This window comes from Meleagris gallopavo, chromosome 9, assembly GCF_000146605.3.
Source record: "Meleagris gallopavo isolate NT-WF06-2002-E0010 breed Aviagen turkey brand Nicholas breeding stock chromosome 9, Turkey_5.1, whole genome shotgun sequence".
Lineage (NCBI taxonomy): Eukaryota > Metazoa > Chordata > Aves > Galliformes > Phasianidae > Meleagris > Meleagris gallopavo.
Genome location: NC_015019.2, coordinates 2,963,920 through 2,970,579, shown reverse-complemented (window position 1 = coordinate 2,970,579; position 6,660 = coordinate 2,963,920). Strand labels below are relative to the sequence as shown.

At 52.8% G+C, this 6,660-nt stretch overlaps 1 long non-coding RNA gene across 2 annotated transcripts; it reads left to right on the top strand.

Moving 5' to 3' along the window:
• Window positions 1–6: 6 nt before the first annotated feature.
• Window positions 7–5,108, top strand: LOC109369026. Of its 2 annotated transcripts, XR_004160608.1 has the most exons (6): window positions 7–996; window positions 2,433–2,641; window positions 3,299–3,411; window positions 3,615–3,907; window positions 4,528–4,726; window positions 4,798–5,108. It is a non-coding gene; the product is annotated as an uncharacterized LOC109369026 (long non-coding RNA). The 2 variants fall into 2 exon arrangements; XR_002117604.2 differs by having other exon boundaries at window positions 2,433–3,411.
• The last annotated feature ends 1,552 nt before the right edge of the window (window positions 5,109–6,660 follow it).

Below are 6,660 nucleotides of genomic sequence, written 5' to 3'. Positions count from 1 at the left end.
TTTTTTTTGCCAGTATCCGTTGCATTGTTTCTAAATGTTGACATACCAAAATACAACTGCCCGGCACATTTAATGATAACAAATTAAAGCCCGTTAGCAGAAAGCGCAGGGCCATATTAATGTTCACTCAGCCTCTGTCTTGTATATACTTTAATGTATTTTTTTCCAATGGCCTTTCTTCAACTCCAGGTTTCATTTTTGGCTTTTTATTCTTTTTTATACCATCAGATGGGTAGTTCTAGGCCCTAGCAGGTGTACACTGGCAGTCACAACACAAAGCTGCAGTTTTGAGATTAATGTGGACCATTACAGTATTTCCACAAAGATTAACGAAAACTGCAGTTCTCCACCTAAGTTTACAGATGGAAAAAATTAATTCACCTTCATAGAAGGAATCGATGTGTCACAGCTGCTGTTGGCAAGATGGCCCGAGAGTTATGCAGCTCCATCTGGTTCAGCTGCAGCTTTTCATCTGCCCTTCTCTGGTCCTTCCGCAGCTGGACAGATAGCCCACAAGGGCACAGGGTACACAGACCCTCCCTGTCCAGCTGCAGCAGTCACTCCTGCCAGCACTCCCTTTCCCCCCAACCATTCCCATTTCGCAGGCTGGAGCCCTGTATGGTAGATGAGGAGAGAGCTGCAGGCAGAAGGAAAACAGGGTGCTGGGATTCCTCCAGCCCACTGCCAGATGTCTTCTCTGGCATTTTGGGGGTGGGCAGGGGACTGTGGGAGCACCCTCGAGGCTCTGGGCAGGAGGGAAGGAAGCAAAGGTGCAGCTGCAGGCAGCAGACTCTGAGGTGGAGCAGTGCAGCCAGGCACGGCTGCACAGCTCACAGTCTGGGCACACAGAGGAAGTTTGTCCAGCTGAGGGCTGCAGGGCTTTCCTTATCAAGCACCTCCCCATCCTACAGGTCTGCAGTGACTGCACCAGTTGCTCAAGCTCTTCCCAGTACAGGAGCTCGGAAGTGACAACAACCATTACCCCGACTCAAGCAGGTAATGATAACATACACACCCGATACAGAATCTGGCACTCTACAGTCCTCCCAGAGCTTGTTGCTGCTTTTCAGGCTGCTCTACAGCTATTCTGTTCTTTCCCCTTCATTCCCCTATCTCTTGCCCCCTTCTTCTACCCGTGCTTTCCCCTTCCTTTTTCAGGCTTTCTCCTTTCTTTCCTCACTTCCTTCCCCATGCCTTCCCCCTGCAACGACCCCATGTTCTGCTGCTGTTCTCAGCTGACGATCCTTAAACCACACTTTTCAAGGACATTGGATCAGACCGCATACTATCACTGATTTAAAAAAAAAAAAACAAAAAACAAAAAACAAGGACGGTATAATGTATGGATAACAAACTCCCACCTGCTTGAAGACCAACGGCAGCTCCTCATCCTGGAGTGTCACCATCAGCCCCAGGTTGGGCTGGCACTGCTCATCTGCCCTGCAGCACTGCACAAATGGCACCAGCACCTCCTGGCACGGCCTGCCACTTCCCTGTGTCACCTCTACGTATCACCTCCTCTCATCTCTGTAGTTGTGATCCCACACGTCAACTCCATGTCCCCTCATGTCTCCTCAAGTCCCCCCCGCCCCACTTCGCTCCATGCCAATGTCACCGTGGGGTTGAGTACAGGGACAAGGATGCCTGTGGGGTGCATGGAGTCCTGGGAGACGTTGATGGCCGTGCGCAGTGGGGTGATGGTGTCCTCGGCGCACGGCTGTGACAGTGGGGTGGGGGTAGTGCCCCACAAGTGGGGCTCATTGCCGCCAAAATGGGGCATGTGCCCCATGCATGTGGGGAACTTGTATGGGGAGTGCATTCTGGAGATGATCTGTCTTTTCTCCAAGTCTGCAGTGACTTCAGCAATCCCATGTTGTGCCGCAGCAGAAATGGGGCACTGTAGTACATCAGCGATCTCTGACTCGAGGAGTGCAGGGGCTGCATGAAGTAAGCATGTTGCAGCCTCCTTGTTTGGGGTTTGGGATTGATGTTTGAGCCAAAAGGCTACACACTGCCATACAAGCAGGTGCTGGGTTCAGCAACTGGGGACACCGAATCCTAAAATAATTTCACAATGGTCTTTAATTGCTGTGCGAGTAGATGATATGTGTTTCTCACCGGGCAGCCATAAGCTGACCCCGGCAGTTTGGCAGACAGCACTCGCTCCATTCACACCAGTAATCTCAGCCCTTTTGCTGCACATGCAGCTTCTCAGCATCTTGCTGTATCAGTATCGAAATCTGTGCTCCCCTATTTATTAGAAATTTCACCAGTTGCCATAGAGAACAGGCTGGAATCAAAATATGTGAGCCATCATATCTCGCCCTTTGATAAAGCTCTCCTTGCTGGATAGACAGACTAATTTGGCTGCTGGTCATCACTTTTTTTTTTTTTCTTCTTCTTTTTCTTCATGCCTTTATGGGAACTTTGAGATCACAGTCTGAAGCAGTGATGGAGCACCTGGTGAGGTGTGTAGACCTGCAAGCAGAGGTGGAAGCGGTGCACGTGTGGGACCAGATGGGGCTGAGCCTGGCTCCACCCCTCCCTCCCCTCATTTAAGGGCTGGCAGCCCCACAAGCAGTGTTTCTTCCTGGAGATGCCTCCTGTGGATTGCTGGGTGAGCTCTGGTTCTTGGAAAGAGGTGAGTGATTCTTTCTTTCTTGCAGGGTTCTGATCTGTGCCTTTCTGTGGGGCTCCTAAGCTGGTTTACAGTAGCTGTGTCTGCTCTGCCCCTCCTCATGCTGCCTTCCAGTTGTTCTCTGAGGGGAGTGAAGGGGTTATCTGCCTTTTTCTGAAGTGGTCACGGCGAGACTGATGCTCGTTCCTTTCTTTTGCTCCCATCTGTTTCTGGAATGCTTCCGTCAGCCCCGACGCTGGTCGGCTGGCTGAGCATTGCAACTCTGGAAATGCCTGGAGCTGGTGCACTTTTCCACAAAGGGATTCTGTGTTCTCCAGGTTTCCTTTGCAGTTCTTGTTCAGCTCAGTACCTTCTCGTGAAGTCTCTGTTCCCTCTTTCATGATTCTCATTGCGTAGTCTCCAACCTGGGACTCCAAACTGGGTTTGTCTGCTACCACGTCGTTCCAGCCCGTTTTATGACACGTCCCCTCTGCGTCCCCCTCCACGTTCCCTCTGTGTTCTCGCGTCCCGCTTGTGTCTTTGTGTCCTCCCTGTGTCCTCTGCCCACGTCCCCTCTGTGTCTCCTGTGCCACGTATTCATTCCACCCTTGCTGAGTATTGTTTAAGGGCATGTGTTTAAATTATGTTCCGCATCTCTTTGGCTCTCGTTCTGTTTTGCAGACAGACAGAAGGGTTTCTGGGGCTGCTCTGGTTAGTGGTTTAAGCTCTGTGAAATCTGTGGAGCAGACAGTGGAACACCATGAAGCCCTTGTTCATGCATTGCTGGTATGCAGGTGGGTTTTGTGATGGCTGTGGGAAGCTGAGTTTGAGATGGAATGGGGGTTGCAAGGGGCTCGCCTTTCTCCCTGGGGTTTATTCTTCCAGCCCAATAAGCTCCGTGGCTGGTGATAGAGTGAGGTGCGTGTATCCGGCTGGGACCTGAGCTTAAGAAAGCAACCACCCCAGGGTCCTATGGCTCTTTCTGTTTTTATGGCAGATCTGGCTTCGTGTTTATAGGAAACAAAGGACTGTCCTCTACTGGACCGCTCCGTCTGGATCACCCCAGATAGCTCCATCCCAATTGTCAGGGGATGCTGTTAGTTTCCCAGTCCGTACGACACCCAACCTCCCCAGCCCTCTTCCTTCCATCCCCTGAGCCCCGTTAAGTCGCTGGCTGTGCATCTGTGGGACCCAACAGTGTGATGAAGCAACGCCTCTGGTGCGCTGAATGCTGGGACCGGCACAGAGAGGCTCCGTGGCTGACGTGGCTCTTCCTGCTTGGACTGCTTGGTGAGTTTCCCCGGAGCTGTTGAGCACGCGGGCTTCCCTGCCTGCCCTGATTGCTCACCAGGCCATCCATGTCCTTTGTGTCATCGTGCCTCACGGCTTCAGGTATCGTGCCATAGACTCCTTGGAGTCGGAAGGGACCATTTATGATGATCTAGTCCCACTCCCCCACGATGAAGAGGGACACCCACAGCTAGACCAGGCTGCCCAGAGCCTGATCCAGCCTCACCTTGGAAGGGACAGGGCGTCCACCGCATCTCCGGGCAGCCTGTTCCACTGCACAGAATCACAGAATGGCCTGGGTTGGAAGGGACCTCGAGGATGACGAGTCTCCAACCTCCCTGCCACACGCAGGGCCACCGACCTCCCCATGTCACACCAGCCCAGGCTGCCCAGGGCCCCATCCACGCTGGCCTCGAACAGCTCCAGGGATGGATGGGGCATCCACAGCCTCTCTGGGCAGCTGTTCCAGCACCTCACCACTCTCATAGTGAAGAACATCCCCCTGACATCCAACCTCTATCTTCCCTTCCTCAATTTAAAACTGTTTCCCCTTGTCCCCTGCTGTAAAAGATATTTTCCTTACATCTAACCTGAATTTTCCCTCCTTCTTTCCCCTTTAGGTATCGAAAGGCTGTTACCAGGTCACCTTGGAGCCTTTGCTCCTCCGCGCTGAACAGCCCCAGCTCTCTCAGCCTGTCCTTGGAGGAGAGGTGTTTGATCCTTTGGTTCTTTGTGTTTTGGGGCCGTCCTCTGGATGTGCTCCAACGGGTCCGTGTCCCTTCTGCCCTGAGGACTCTTCGTATGGACACAGCGCTCCAGGTGAGGCCTCTTCAGCACAGGGCAGAGGGGCAGGATCACCTCTCCTCACCTGCTGACCGGAGCCTGTCTAGGTCCCTCTGGCTGGCGTCCCGTCCCTCTGCTGTGTCGCCGCTCCCCACAGCTCGGTGTCGTCAGCAAATTTTCTGAGGGTGCGCCCGGCCCCGCCGGTGCTGTCACTGATGAAGATGCTGAAGAGTCCCAGCCCCAGCACGGACCCCTTTGGGAAGTGCAGGTGGGTGATATCAGTGGCTCTTGGCTCGTCTATTGATGCAGTGACACCGCCATAGGCAGCCGCCAGGTTGGTCAAGCAGGATTTAGCCTTGGTGAAGTCGCGCTGGCTCTCCTGTATCACCTCCCTGTCATTTGTGTGCCTTAGCGCAACTTCCGCGAGGATCTGCTCGGTGCTCCCTCCCAGCACAAAGGTGAGACTGCTGTTTTGGTAGTTCCCAGGATTGTTCTTACTTCCCTTCTTAAAAATGGAGCATTCAAATTCAAACTAGCATTTAAAACAACAGAGCCGAGCCTTCAGATGCAGGTGAGCTCCGGATTTCCCAGAGAGCTTTTTGGCTCTTCTGCACGTTCCATGGCATTGGTGCCACTCTGGACCCCCACTCACTCAGCATTCAAATCCGGTTGTAGTGGCATTTCTTCCCTTGTCCAGATTTTCCTCCCGTCCCAGTCCCTGTTTCCTACCACGTCCCCATATTCTCCCTCCCTCGTCCCATTTTCCTCCCATTCCAACTCCATTTGTTTTTCCATTTTGTTTTTTTGTTGCCCGGTGGCGCTTCGTTGGCGTTTCCAGGCTCCAAACGCGCACTTGTGACAACGAGTGATGCCGAAAGCAGAGGTGGGCTCCCAAACAGGCTTTTGCAGAGTGCTGTCCATGCCTTGGGGTTTCCGGTATCACCAGTAATCCTTTCTAACCACCGTTGTTCAGTGCTGTATGGGAAGTTTTCTTCTTCCTTTCCAGGATCGGCGCAACCACCACCAGATGCTGGAGGCGTTTTGGGCTGCCCAAGTTCCCGCGTTGAACATGTGCTGTTCCTCGGTAAGGTGTGGACGTTATTAGACACGAAGATGTCTTCACTCTTTCCAGATGGGCTGAGTCCTCCGCCAGATGCTGTTGGCCTCCTGAGCCTTCCTGAGTTGCTGCGTTGGCAGTGTCCTGATCCCTGGAGTTGGTTAAGTGACGTTGGTGTCCCTACCGGAAGGCGGTCTCTGCTTTCGTTGTCCTGTGCCCAAACGCTTGCAGCATGGAACTGCGGCCCTCGCGAGCGGTGCCAGGACTTTAGCCAGGCTCTTGGTGGAAGCAGCAGGAAACCGCAGCCGCAGGTGGATGCCAATATCCAACGCTTAGTCTCTGTGCCGAGGTACGTTGATCCCTGACGTGTCCTGTTTAACACGCTCGCTGAGGTGCTCTGGGCTTGGTGTCGGATGTCCCTCGTGCTCACGTTGCTTTCACCGGGTGTTCTTTCTTTCCCCATCTTCAGGTCTCCCCAGTGCTGATGGAATGTCAGAGCTATGTGCCAATGTCGTCTTCTTTTCTGTTTGGATTCAACAGCATTTTCTACCCTTTTGATCTGTTTTTCTTCTCTTTCTTCCATGTTGCCCGTTGGCGCTTCGTTGGAGTTTCCCGGATCCAAATGCACTCTTCTGACCACGTGTGATGCCAAAAGAAGAGGTAGGCTCCCAAACAGGCTTGTGCTGAGTGCTGTCCATGAGTTGGGGTTTCTCAGTTCACCAGAATTCTTTTCCACGTGACGTTGTTCAGTCCTGCATGTGAAGCTTTCTTCTTTCTTTCTAGGATTGGTGACTGCACCGCCAGATGCAGCGGCCATTTTGGGCTGCCCACGTTCCTACAGTGAACGTGTCCTGTTCTTCGGAAAGACGTGGACCTTATTGGACATGAAAATATCTTCATTCCTTGTACATTT